This window comes from Sylvia atricapilla, chromosome 2 (assembly GCF_009819655.1).
Source record: "Sylvia atricapilla isolate bSylAtr1 chromosome 2, bSylAtr1.pri, whole genome shotgun sequence".
Lineage (NCBI taxonomy): Eukaryota > Metazoa > Chordata > Aves > Passeriformes > Sylviidae > Sylvia > Sylvia atricapilla.
In genome coordinates, this window is record NC_089141.1 from 75,571,347 (window position 1) to 75,585,465 (window position 14,119).

The 14,119-nt window shown below is 37.9% G+C and overlaps 1 protein-coding gene across 2 annotated transcripts in view; it reads right to left on the reverse strand.

Annotated features, from left to right (window-relative positions):
* Window positions 1-14,119, reverse strand: part of STK24 (serine/threonine kinase 24) — a 52,747-nt gene that overhangs the window by 17,862 nt on the left and 20,766 nt on the right. The window contains exon 1 of one of the 2 annotated variants that reach the window (XM_066313470.1): window positions 8,756-8,859. The exons of the other annotated variant lie outside the window; for it this stretch is intronic. The gene's annotated coding sequence lies outside the window, so the exon portion shown is untranslated. Of the gene's footprint in view, window positions 1-8,755; window positions 8,860-14,119 lie in introns of those variants that run through there. 2 annotated transcript variants of the gene reach the window in all.

Consider the following 14,119-nt stretch of genomic DNA (forward strand, 5'->3'; position numbering starts at 1 on the left):
CCAGTTTTTCCTACCTCCAGTTACACATACCTACATGTACTATTTTTAGATAAGATCCTGGATTAGAGCTCCTTCATCATCCACTATTTTTAACACACAGATTCAGCTAAATTTAGATACCCTTCTTCAGGAATCAACTCATGCTATTTGACAAGCATAGTCTTCTTAAAAGTATTTTAGGAGAGCCAGAACGCTTCTTTTTGAAGACTAATTTAAAAATATAATTATCTCAATACTGACAGACAACATCCTGATAGTGCTTACTTTCTGCAGACACCAAAAATATTCCAAGACCTGTAACCCATCTTGACAGAGTCCCTTACAGTACTGAAATAGCTGTTTTTCTGCTAAAACTTTTTCATGTTTTCCCTGTCCCTTCAAGGCTCCAGGTACTAGCAGTTCCAGAACAAGAACATTACTGAGATGTGTCTTATAGTGAGTCACCCTAAACTTGATCAAAATTTTGTATTTATATTTTGCTGACAAAATATGTTTTAAAGCTACACGAAATTTCTTGAATATTCAAAACTTGCACTTCATTTTAGTAGTAACTTAAACACAAACATGTCAACTGCATCACTACTTTCTAGTTCACTGGAAATGCCTGGTTGGGAAAGAACAAGTAAAGGAAGAAAAAAAAATCCTTGACCCTTTAAAGAACAGAAAAGAAGAAAATTAAAAAAAAAAAAAAAAAAAAAAAAGGAAAATCTCCCAAACATGCACACCTCACACAGATGTCAACAAGAGATGCATCTTCCCTCTTCTATTATCTCAAGGATTTAAAGAGTTAACAACTCAAAATATGATACAATTTCCCAAAAGAGAAAACTCTATAGAATGCTAGGTACCAAATTCTCCAGCTGAAAACTGGAAATTGGAGGTAGAAAATAACTATCAAAAATATTTAAGAATATTATTTTAATTACATAGTTACACAATCATATAACACAATTACACTACTATATGTTATATTACTCATAGTCTTTTAAAATCATCATTTATGGTTTCAATTATTTTTCTAGTTCAATTAGTCTTTGCTCCTGAAACTTTCATCATCAGCTGCCTAAGGCCACATGTCTGAATTTACAATACAAAAGCCATTGATCCAGTAACCTCAGTAATTCTACATTTAATACAAATGAAGTATGGAAATACACTTAAGAAACACAAACACCCAACTGTATCTGTATCCCAGTGTAAAGCTAAGTAACAGCAGTCTATTGCAATTATGGCATCTTTTTATCTGGATCCCTATATTCAAAGTTATTTTTAATTCTCTATGGATCCCCCTTTGCCTCAGAAATAATACTCAACTTCATTGATGGTTTTGGGGTTTTATTTTTAAAGTTTCCATCATTCATATGAAGTATCTGAACATATTCATATGATGCACTCAAATAAAATTAATTACTATGGTAGCAAATCTTACTATCACCTTTCCCTATTTCTTTCTGGAATGTTTTTGTAAACTTTCATATATAAAATCTGTATATATTGCTTAACAAGAAGATGTAAATGCATCCTTTTGGTGAGACAGCTGTAACGAATTTCTTGGTATGCATTTCATCTTAGAGCCAACAACCTGAATATACTGACTTCATGTCTGTGGGGGCCTGGATGATAGGTATCCCCCCAGAAGCACCCTGTCACCCCCTTTCTCACCTGGATATGGGTGAGAATATAGCAAAAGGCTCACGGAGTGAGGTAAGGACAGGGGGAGAACAATCCTCAGTTGTCCTCATGGGCAAAGCAGACTAAAACTGGGGCCATCAGCTTAATTTATTACCAGTTAAATCAGTAGCATAATGACAAATAAAACCAAATTGTAAAACTCATTGTCCCTGGCCCCTTCTCTGTGGGCTTGAATTTCATTTCCAGTTCTCTCCATCTCCTCCCCACAGTGGAACCGGGGGATGCGGAATAGGGATTGAGTCAGTTCATCACATGTTGCTTCCGCAACTCCTTCCTCCTCAGAGGCAGGGCTCCTCATGATGCTCCTGCGCTGCTCCCACAGGACACAGTCCTTCATGGACTTCTCCAACGTGAGTCCTTCCCATGGGCTGCACTTCTTCATGAACTGCTCCAAGTGTGGGTCCCCTCCATGGTGTGCAGTCTTTAGGAAGAGTCTGAGGGTCTCCCACAGGGTCGTAAGTCCTGTCAAACCTGCTCCAGAGTGGCATTCATCTCCCCTTAAGGCCAGAGGTCCTGACAGGAGCCTTCCCCAGTGTGAGCTTCCCACAGGGTCTCAGTCTCATTCAGGCACATCCACCTGTACGGGTGGTGTGGGTCTCCTCCACAGGCTGCAGGTGGATCTCTGTGCTCCCACTGAACCTCCATGGGCTGCAGGGGCACAGCTGCCTCACCATGGCCTGCACCAGGGACTGCAGGGGAATCTCAGCTCCAGCATTTGGAGCACCTCCTCCCCCATCCCTTCTCCACTGACCTTGGTGTTTGCAGAGCTGTTCCTCTCACTTACACTCACTCCTCTCAGCAGCTGCAGTTGTGGAGGTTTTTTCCTCCCTTCTTAAATCTGTTATCTCAAAGGCACTGCCACAGCCACTTACAGGCTCAGCCTTGGCCAGCAGCACATCCATCCTGGAGCCAGCTGGCACTGGCTCTATGGGACCTGGGGAAAGCTTCCAGCAGGTTCTCACAGAATCTGCCCCTGTGGTTCCCCACTACCAAAACCTGGCCATGCAAACCAGAGATAATGCCTTGTAACAATAGCACAAGGCCAGCACAGTGCTACTATCAATTGACTTTGGCATCACCACAGCAATGGGCCTCCTTCTTTCCTTCTTTTCCAAGTATCTCTGGCATGCTTCACATTCCCTAACACCTACCATCACTTTCCTTTTTAAAGCTGCCCAAAATCTTTTTGCTTGAACTTCTCACTCTCTTTAGTATATATTGCCCTTTTGCTCTCAGTAACAGAATTCTGAAAGGACTACATTTTTCTTCCATAGCCTAGATCAGTAATTATATATTATACATAAGCACTTATACTTTCAAGAAGATACTACAGTTATATACTGACACCAGCAACATTTAGTGCTCCATTTTAAGATTTGAAACAAGACCATTTTTCTTCTTTTAAGCATCAGTCAATACACAGCATAGAATTTTTTTCAAAATAGAGTGAAGCCATGGTAAATCATCCATCCAAATTTAGGATTATTATTTCTCTGTAAACTTACATGAGCAGATTGATGAGAACACATGGAACATTTTCCTTTTCACAGCAAGAACAAGAGGTTTTCCTCTGATACCATGAAACTGAAGAAAAGAACAGCTTTGGAATCTAGAAGAAACTGTGTTAAGAGTTTCTATAGATCCTTTCCTAACTATGGTTGCTCTTGAGATCTGACTTTTGATTTTACCTCTGGAACCACAGAAAACCTTACAATGGCCTCTTTACCTCTGATGAAGTTTCCTTCATCAAGTTACTTCTATTCCATGAAAGTACTTGCAAAGTAAGTGCAGATACAGTAGGCAAAGAATTTCCAGTATGTAAAAATTGAAGACAGTACACTGAAAAAAAAAAAAAAAAAGGCCATCCACCAAAAAACTTCTATAGAGTCTCAAAGGTACATTTTAACTGAAATCTGAGCAGGACAGAAGACTTACAGAAACAAGTACTCAAGATTAACATGTTTCTTTCGAAGTTCCTACAAAGTTAAAAAAAAAACAAACCTCTGAATAAACATAGGAGAGGCCTACCTTCAGAGATGCTTCATATTTCTTTTATGTGAAGAACATAGACATTTCTTAGCACAAGGGTATTATACAGGAGAGACCAAGCTAAAGCAATCAACAGAAGTATGCAGAGATGAAATTGTTTCTAAATCTCCTTTTGCATGGGAAGGAGAGACTGCAGAGGAAAATCTAACACAGTCACAAAAGTGAAGGACTGGAAGGACCCTGAAGAGCACTGAATGACCAGTGCAATTTGAAAAATGTAGTAACAACAGTAAGCACATACTTGTTTTTAAGTGAAATAAAATCTCCCCACACCTACTGTGAGAAAGAGCATTTCCCAACTTGAATTCACTGTGAAAAGAGGCATTTCCCACCTTAAATTTATGGTACACAATCAGCAGCAGAACAAAGTGTATTTATAAACATGTGTAAAAAGCTTGTTTAGTTATGGACACAAGCCATGTTCAAACTCAACTTAGAATGAACAATCAGAAGCTAGAAATAATATATTTGATTGAAATAACATAACAGATCTGCTAAATTCACCTATATACAGAAATTTTACCATCACTGCATTAGGAGAAAAACTTAGAATACTGAAAAGCAAAAAGACACAACGTCAACTGAACTGAAAAGAACAAGCTAGTACCAAAACTGATATTCACTGCACAACTTGATGTGTGATATTTTGTTTAATAAATTTTTCAGTTACACCAAAGTAATAAGGGCCAGGAAAATACTCTAATATCTCCAAGCATAAGAAACCAGATTAAAAGAACCTTGAAATACACAATGCACGCAACAGGATAACTTCTCTAAATTGCATTCCTGCTACAAGTCGTTACTGTTACATGAAGATTTGTCTTCTGTTAATCTGGTATTTGAAAACCAGAAATTTTTAAAATACTTGCATACTGATTCTTAAATGCTTGACTTGAAAAAGCATGAGATGCAGACATCATGGATCTTGTCTTCCATATCTACTTTAAGCCACCTTTCCAACTGATTCCCTCCATTTTTGAAAGAAAGAAGGACTTTTGCAGGACAATTTCACCCTTGTGCTTTTAACTGCATCTGAAGCCCCTGCTGTTTGTCAAAGCCACCAGGTGGCAAAATCATGTAATGCCAAAGATGCTTTCACCTACCCCACACCCACAAAATAAAGAAGGGTCTGCCCCAAAACAAGCCATGTAAGCCACCAAAGACAGAAGCACAAAACTACATGTTTAAAATGAATCTGAAAACATTTATTGCTCTGACACCCTTCATAAAAAGAGGGAGACTGATTAACAAGAGAACTAACTACACCTTAAGGGATACGAGAGTTCATATATCTAAATTCTTCAAAGTGCCTTCCTTTCCTCACAGTCATCAAGCCCAGCTTCAGGCACCATCTTATTTATTCACCCTCTCTTTCAATACCAAGTCACAAATGTAGCCACTATCTTATTATACAGGATGAAGAACCCTGGTATTTGAGCTCTCATTATTTATTAACACACATGGACATTGGGAGATTACACACAAAGATACTGATCAGGCACAAAAGAAATAGGTTTTTGTATGATGTCACAAATGATGCATTCAGGCAACAACAGGAAATGGCATTTATGCATTTGTGGTTCCTGCTCCCAAAACTTTCCACAATAAAGGTTACCAACTGTCTCAAATCAGAAAACATGTATCAAGAAGTATCAAGACCTCCAAAACATTGTAAATGTCCATGCCCTGGAGCTCATTCCATCATAACAAAAAATACACATGCAAGAAAATAATTATTTAATGCTTTAGAGAGAGGACATCTATGAGTTGATGTATTGCCATTATATCCTTGAAATTAATCGGGATTTGGGAACTTCCCAATAGCTGACTGCTCAATTTGTAGACCCACAGATTGTTATTAGAACAGATACCAACTGCCAAAATTGAGTTCTTCAGGAGTAGGCACAAGGTGGCTATTACTGTTATTCAGCAAATGAACAATTTTGCTAAGGAATAAAGGAACAGAATAAGTAATAGAGGGATCTACCTCATTACCTCAATTCTTGTCATTTTTTGACTAATTATAAATGTTACACACACATATATACACATATTATATATTTTTGGCTCAATTTAAATCTAATCAGAACTACACTCAGTGCTGCCACATGTTAATAGCACAGAATGAGTAGCATACCACTACCTGCTCTTTCGTTCCATTCTTTTCAGTACACAATCCTTGGAAAGGGACAGAAGGTAAGCAATGCACTCCTGAACCTCAAGCAGCTTATCCAGATACCAGTCTGATTGCTCAGTGTCATAGAGTAACTCTTTCAACAAACAGCAAGGATTTGACTGATACCAAAATTCAGATACTCGCACTAAATCTCTTAAAATTTGAACATTATAGGTACCAAATTCTGTTAGTGTAAGAAGTAAATAAAGTCCTTTCCACTGCAAATGGACAAATCAATCCTATTACTCCAAAACGCCAGTCCTATGGCTGTTAAACAGTTTCAGGAAAGGCTATAATGTTTTCAAAACTTTGTGAAATTGTCTTTGCAGAAAACAAAGTCAGAAAAAATATCTTTCTATGCTAATTCCCATCACCTTTCTAAGACAGTATAGTTTATTCTTGAAGGCAGCCTCAGTAAGCACTGTATTTTTTCTCCATATCTGCAAGAACAGAAAATTTTTAGCTTTCATTAATAAGGAATAAGAATACCACCATTATCCCATTATTCCAACACTTCCTATGAAGCACAGAGTTCTACAGTGCACCTAATCCTTCACTTGAGCTTTTCTTTGACAATCTAATCACCTGCTAACGTTTTTCCATCTAATTCCTCCTCCTACTACAACATGAAATTGTATAGATTGGTGTATTATTTGAAAACTATTTGCTTACGTTATTACCGATTTCATTAAGTAAAATCAAACACTAGTATTTTCTACAGACACTTGTTTCAAAGCACTTGAAAATCAGATGACATGGAAAGACATTTGAATACTAGTATAAATTTAGTAATATTCAAAATTCTCCAAGCATAAGAAACCAGATTAAAAGAACCTTGAAATACACAATGCACACAACAGGATAACTTCTCTAAATTGCATTCCTGCTACAAGTAGTTACCGTTGGTTTCAAAGAAGAGAAACTGTTTTATGAGATAACAATGCTACACGGACACAGGTATGTCACCAGAGACATCCTCTGGATAAAACGTCCTCTCCCTCCCTATCCTGACACAACTAACAATCCGTGCTTTAGAACAATCTTCAAGTACTGTCCCGTTTTCTTAGAAAGGTGAAAAAGTATTGAAACACCAACAGATGCCATGAATTAGTTATCTTTAACCTTGCAAATTAATATACCACCTTGGAGTTTCGAGGTGTAAAACGAGCAAAAGCAGATGGTATGAAACACAGATTAAGATAAACTATTAATCAAGAAAGTATGGCTAAAAATCTTGCCATTCTGAAGTAGATTATCTCATATACTACTAAAGAAAACAGTTAAAATCGGTTTTGCCTCCTAAATGAATGAGTAGTTCTATCAATTTGAAAGGCTCCAAAGTGAAATAATGTTGCTTTGAATATCAGCTTCCTACAGGAAAAACTGACAATAAGATGAACTAGTTCTACCTTTGAAAGGAATTTATAGTATTTCATGAATTCCAAAGCCTCCAAATAATATAACGCTTTCCATCTATAGCTAGGTCTCTCATTTTACCAGAAGAGATGTCCATCAACTGACACTTTTAGACTAGAAAGCAGTTCAGCAATTGAGTCCTGTTTCTACTCTTCCTTGCTGAATTTCTAGAGAAGCAGGTATAAGACCAAATTTATTTAAAAATATGTCCCCTGCCCAAAAAGAAACCGAAGCACACAGACTAGAAAAAGAAAAACACACTGAAAAACCCCAATGCCCCCCCCAAAAAAACCCCAACCAAAAAACACCAACAAACCCCACACTCAAAAAAAATCCCAAACACAACCAGCTCCACTTTCACTGACAGTAAAAAGCAGATCAAATGAGGGAAAGAAAAGCTGCCTTTATTTCCATGTATGTAAGTGTAGAATTAGGCAGAATATTCTTTTTCAGGACAATCCACTTCTTTACTACTTCAATATAATTAAATATAATAAAGCTTAAATGGTCTGAGTGCCAACTACACTCTCCAAATCCACACCCTTAGAAAAAAAATAGTAAAAGAATGTGAAAAGAAGGATCTAGAGCTGAGTATTCATACAATTCACCTGAATTAGATGGAGAAGGGGTCAATGTCACCCCTGAAAAGTCTGCTTCTACAAAACAACAGCTTTAAAAAAGCTACTGTGGGCATTGTGTATTTAAATTTACGATATCAAAGTAAATTTCTGTTTATTTTAAATTGCTTTCTCTACTGAATTACTTTTCCACAGGCATTTGGAAGGCTATGCTTCATGTAAGTAGCACATCTAACAAATTTATGAATTTGGACTAACAAATTAGGAAAAATACTTCCTAAGGACTTATTTCCCTCAAGGAGAATAAAATGCAGCAATTTACTTCTATGGAACTTTTCTGGAATAATGCTCACTAGAAATTCAAGCATACAAAGAGTTATGTGGAAATCATCTGGCTATAAAGGGCTAATTCAGAAATCTATTTTAAAAATGAGTTTAAAACTGTGTGAAGTAAGCAGCATTTGGTTTTGGTTTCTTTTTTTAATTCCTCCAACTTTAACCTTAAGGAACAAGAACCGAGAAAAGCTCAAGTTTGGACCTCATCCAAAATATGAAAATAAAAAACTAAGGGAATGAGGTGAGCATATGTCTGAGTTATACTCCAGAATTGTAACATGTCTTTTTTTCCTTCCACTGGGGGCACATTCTTAAGCAAATTGACAGCAATGGACAACTTCGTGAATCTTAAGGGGGCTGCAACCAGCTGATGAAGCCCCATAGAGTTCTCAAAAAATTGTCTCAAAGGAGCCAGGAATGGTGGCAGTGCTGTAGTAAAGAATATTACCACGCTGGGGTGCAGGACTGACAAGTATTTTTGTCTGGGGAGCATTTCTGAGGCGCTTACCTCCTTTGAAGTCTCTTGGCGTCAGGATGAATGCTAGCTGTCCTGGGGCTGCCATCCCTTTGAGGGGAGGGAGATACGGAGGAGCCCAAAGGTTCTCTTCTAAACACAAGTCCTTACTGCAAGCTGGCCAAAAGGTCCCTGCAATCAAAGAAATCATTGTGGTTTTGCATGTGGCGCATTTATGTCCTTTCATCAAGGTTTGTCAGCCATCTAACATGTTCAACCACAAAGGAAAAAATAAAGGCATCTGCTGGGTAGCCAATGCAGAACAGAAACTAAGTAAAGAGAAGATCTGTTCGTTCCAGTTTGGACTCTGTGAAGTCCATGAAAATCACAGGTAACAGGACACTTCAGACTAAGCAGAACCACCTAAGTATACAGTATTTTATACATGTATACAAGTATAAAAAAGCTATTTGCCTTTGGAATCATTCTCAAATGTTCTGGAGCTCCTGCCTTCTTCATGTCTCAAGAAAGCAGTCACATTTTAATTCCTACACATACATACTAGTCAATTCTACTGTCTAATGCAGTAGACACTCTTCAACGATTACCTCTTGCAATCACCACAGCAGTATACAATTAATATTTAAATGCATCCTTTTTGCCATAAGCTCGTTCTAGCAGAGCTAGCAGAGCCACTTGCTTGCAAAATAACCCCAAACAATGAATGTTCTGTCACAGCACTGAAAAAAGATTCCTTCTCCAGAGCATTTAGCAGACTCTTGTGTTTGCATGCCAACATGCTAAAGCCACGAGCTCCATGTTTTTCCTAATGTGAGTCATCTCTAACAGTGTCCATATTCACAGCCTCCTTGGCACATTTCCTTTCACCATAGAAATTATTCTTTACAGCCCAGCTGTCACAAGCCTAGGCATGTCATATGAAGCACATGATTTCCCAGAGCTGCAAACTAGTGGGCAGTCTGGATCTGTAGCTTCTACCAAAGTATATTACAGTAGAAGCACTGTAGACATATATAGACATATATTTCTTGAATTGGCTGCAAAACCAGGTCCTAGCTAGTAAATTCAAGAAGCTTGCACAACAACAGAAGAACAGCACACATTTCACTTCATAAAGGAATGGGTAACCACTACTTTAGAATACTAAATGTACATGAACCCATGCTCTTGCTCTTCCCACCTGCCTACAGCCACTTTCCCTTTCCTTGCTTCATAACACAATGGCGGAAAACTGAAAAATCCTGTCCCTTAGAGCCTTTTAACTGTTACAGTTTTTATCCTTAGTGGGACTGACAAGATTCATCCTTCCTTGTCCACCAGGAAAATAAGTACTTCATAACCATATCTACCAAGCCATTGTCTTATGAGAGAAAAAATCCTAACTGCTAATTGGGGTAAATCTTTTCCCAGGAAGTCCACTTAACAGAAACACACAAGGATTAATGAGTGACTTATGTGGTCCTATGACAATCCCAACAGATCATCTACTCACCTCTTATAAATAGTCACCAAGAAGGCAAGTAACACAAAAATGTAACTCATAATCAAACCTCCAAATGGAACTGAATTTTACTGAGTGATACTGGTTATTAATGAACTCTACAAGGTCCCAAAACAGAAAACTGGAAGCTAAAGCAAATCAAGAAATCGGAACCAAAAGTAAATTAGCATTAGTTCACAAAATTCTTTATCTCAGATAAACTGCATTACATCTAAAGCAGAACTAACAAAAGAACCTTGCAGCCAATGAATACTGAGATTAGCAATTTCCCCCCCACCAAAATGTCACCATACACCTGTGAATCTTAAACCTTCTTTGCTGGAGTAGTTCACATCAATAGGACTCAGGGGGTTCATAATGACTCCCTTCTCTATACCTGAAACAAAATTCCAACAACAAACATGGGGCACAAGAACACCTCCTTCTCCATTGTCCAAAAACATAATTGCTCTAATGCTTGCATCTGTCCTTGTTTACCCATAACATCAAACTAAAATCAAAATGAAAGTTACAAATAAGATTTACTTCTTAGCCCAGATATCAAGCCATTTATAGGTTTAATCCCTTTTTTACCATTTACCACAACTTCCAACATCATCTGCACCCCTGCTCTGCAGCCTATCAAGCTATAAAACCCTCTTTTCCTCCCCTTTGGCATTCACATGCTAAAAAATTCCACTACTCCCTTTACAGAACATGCACAGGCCAATCCTTCTTCAAAACTCTTACTACAAACGGCATTGTACACATACATCAACCCTACAATAGCTCAGGATCTTCAAGTCAGATTTCTGTCAAGCTCATCATTCCAGTCCCAAAACCACATAATTTTTCTGGAAACCCCTTATTATTTTCCACTTTTTTTTTTTGTCTTTAAAAATTTTACCCTGACTCTAATTACTGGTAAAAACACCTTCCAGTCACATAAATAACTTCCATTCTCCCTTCCTCTTTTATGTTTTTGTTTTGTTCTTACAGGTTGATGTTTCAAGGAACTGTTGAAGGAAGCAGAAAGGGAGAAAGCTCAGTGCCTTCAAATGATCATTTTAAACCCAACTGTTATGTAACAGCTTAGAATTTAACAGTATAATGAAAGAACCTTAAGAATTTGTTTAAAAACACTGGCTACTGAATACAAGAACTGCAATGTTTCAGAACTATTACAGTCCCTAAACCTATTCACGGGGAAACTTCCCTTGGGAAGTTCAGTATTTCTCAGTCTAATCAACTTTTTTCCAAATAACTATTTTTAAAAGTGCAACATTCAACCATTTAAAAATGCTTACTAACATGTTTTGCAACATGCCATAATGTCCTTTAAGTGTAAAGAGTGTGACTCTTCTGCTTTTATACCACTATGTGCATACAGAGCACAAGAATACTTAGAATAAGTAATTTGACCCAAAAAGCTGTATAAATGCCAAAGTATACTTAAGTAAAAGAAAGTTAACCGAGCAATATAGACTACCTAACATTCATATTCAAGATGCAACAAAAACATATTATGTAAGAGCACCAGATTATGATGAACCTAGATAAGAAGTTTTCAACCAAAATGTTTTAGAGGTTCATGAGAACATCAGATCAATAGGCTGTCAGCCACCTGATGGATTCTAGATGACAAGCTTTGTGCCAGGAAGTCTACTGAGCAGAAAAAAAAAAAAAAAAAAAAAAAGGGGAACCAGCCCACAAAACTAATGCATCTAAACCTGGGCATAAATACATACACACATTCTTTTTTCAGCTCTACTGCTGGCTGATGGAAGAAGATCCATAAACAGTGTATTGGCAGTGGGCTTGCATAAAACTTTAGACTAATCTGAACCATCAGCATACAGTGTTCTAATCCTTAAAACAAAAGATTTAAAAATATAAGTAAAAAAGAGGTGATTAGTCCCCTGCTTACTCAGTGAGCTGAACCGCTTCACCGAAAGTTCCAACAGCCCCTGTGACCCCTTGCAAGGCAGAGTTGGACCACCCCTTTGCAGCAACAGCAGCAAAAAGCTTGCACCTCAATGCCACATTAATACTCTCTTTTAAATTATTTCAGAAGCCTGCAGCAAGAAGTGTAGCAGTTAACACACAAATGACAGAAGGACATTTGACACAAGATTACATACAGCTAGAAAGCAATGCTATGTCATCCTGATCTGTATAGTCAAACTAAATACAGGGCTTCATGTTACAGCTAATCTAGAAGCAAGCCACTACCAAAAACTGCGACAACTTTTCTTTTCCCCCACCTCCCAGTCTTCAGGCCACCCAAGTCTACCACTTCTTTTTTTTTTTTTTTTTTTGCACCTGACCTAGCAGTTCCATAGTCAGAACTGGCCAACCTGTAAGTGTTTGTGGTTCACTCATCTCAAGAGCAAGGTTATTTTTGGTAGGGATGGGAGAAGACATTGAGGAAACTTGTTCTCCATATGAACCACATCATGATGCAGCTAACAGATCCAACACAAGCAAAATGGCAGGGCCATGTAAGTGGGATGGAGAAAAAGATACTACTGTTGACTATTTTTCATACCTGTTAGACCTGCCTAAAAGCACGTACCGAGATGTAAAATTACACAGACACATCATATGGAAGCCAGCAATCACAGCAGTAGAGAGGCAGCTTTTAAAGCCATCACAAGGACAACACAAACATATTACTTCCAATAAATGATATTTTACGTTAAGCTTTCTAAATTTTTATTTAAAGCAAGATCAGAATAACATGATACAGTTAAATACTTACACAAAATACAAAATATAGTTATTACAGACTCTCAGTTTTCTATGAAATATACTAGGTGAAGCTTTCCAACATTGATATATTTGTACAGTAAGAATTACTTAGCCATAAAAGGCTAAAAGTGCAGAATCAATGAACAGCAAAATTCTTGAGGTCATCATCGTTTACTAGGCAGATTTTTCAACAGATGTGAAGAAATACGACAATATGATGCAGATTCCAGAAAGTGCTAATAATCCCTTCCACTGCTAAAGGAAAATACTGGAATAACAAGTTTCTAAAACTATAATTTGAAACAGTACCTTTGAATAATGACAATGAAAACAAGGGATTTTTTTCTCATTAAGAGCACAGCAAATGACTACAGGGAAAGACAGAAGTAGTAAAGACTATGGGGAACAAAAGTGCAGAGTTCAAGTCAATCTGTCTGAAATAAGAAGGGATCAAGCTATTTTAAATATGAAAACAGGACTTCATAGCAAAACAACATGACTCTAGAAACAGAGTTTATGGGTTCTTTGGCATCCTTTTGCCTTTATCTTATTTATGGCTACGAGGGGCTCTATCAAATGGAAGCTTTCTACTCATTCTCTCAATCAGACTGATGAAGTCTGAGAGCCTATCAGAACCATTACAGAAACCTTCTTGCTACCTCCCTCTGAGCAGCCCAGACAGACGTCACCTCCTCTCAACATCAGCCTTCCTCTCATTCCTGCTGCAGGAAGTCCTACAGGTGAAGACAATTCCTGCTAGCTTGGGTCAAGAGAATGAAGAAGGCATTTCAGCACCTCAGCCCTTCACAAAGTGCAATTATGACAATATGGCTCCAATTGTAGCAGGAAAAATGAAAGATAATTACGGCTTTCTTTTCATTTAATCCTGCCTAAATGAGTCCAGGCAAGGACAATGGGACTAGGGAAGAGTGTGGAGCACAGATCTCATGATGATTGCCTGGGGGAGAAAAGGAGGCTCTCTACAGCCATCTGAAAGGAGGCTGCAGTGAGGTGGGGGTTGGTCTCTTCTCCCAGGTAACAAGTCACAGATGAGAGGAAACAGCCTCGAGTTGTACCAGGCAGAGAAATTTCTTCACAGAAGGGGTTGTAAAGCATTGGAACAGAGTACCCAGGGAAGAAGCTGTCACCAACCCTGAAAGCATTCA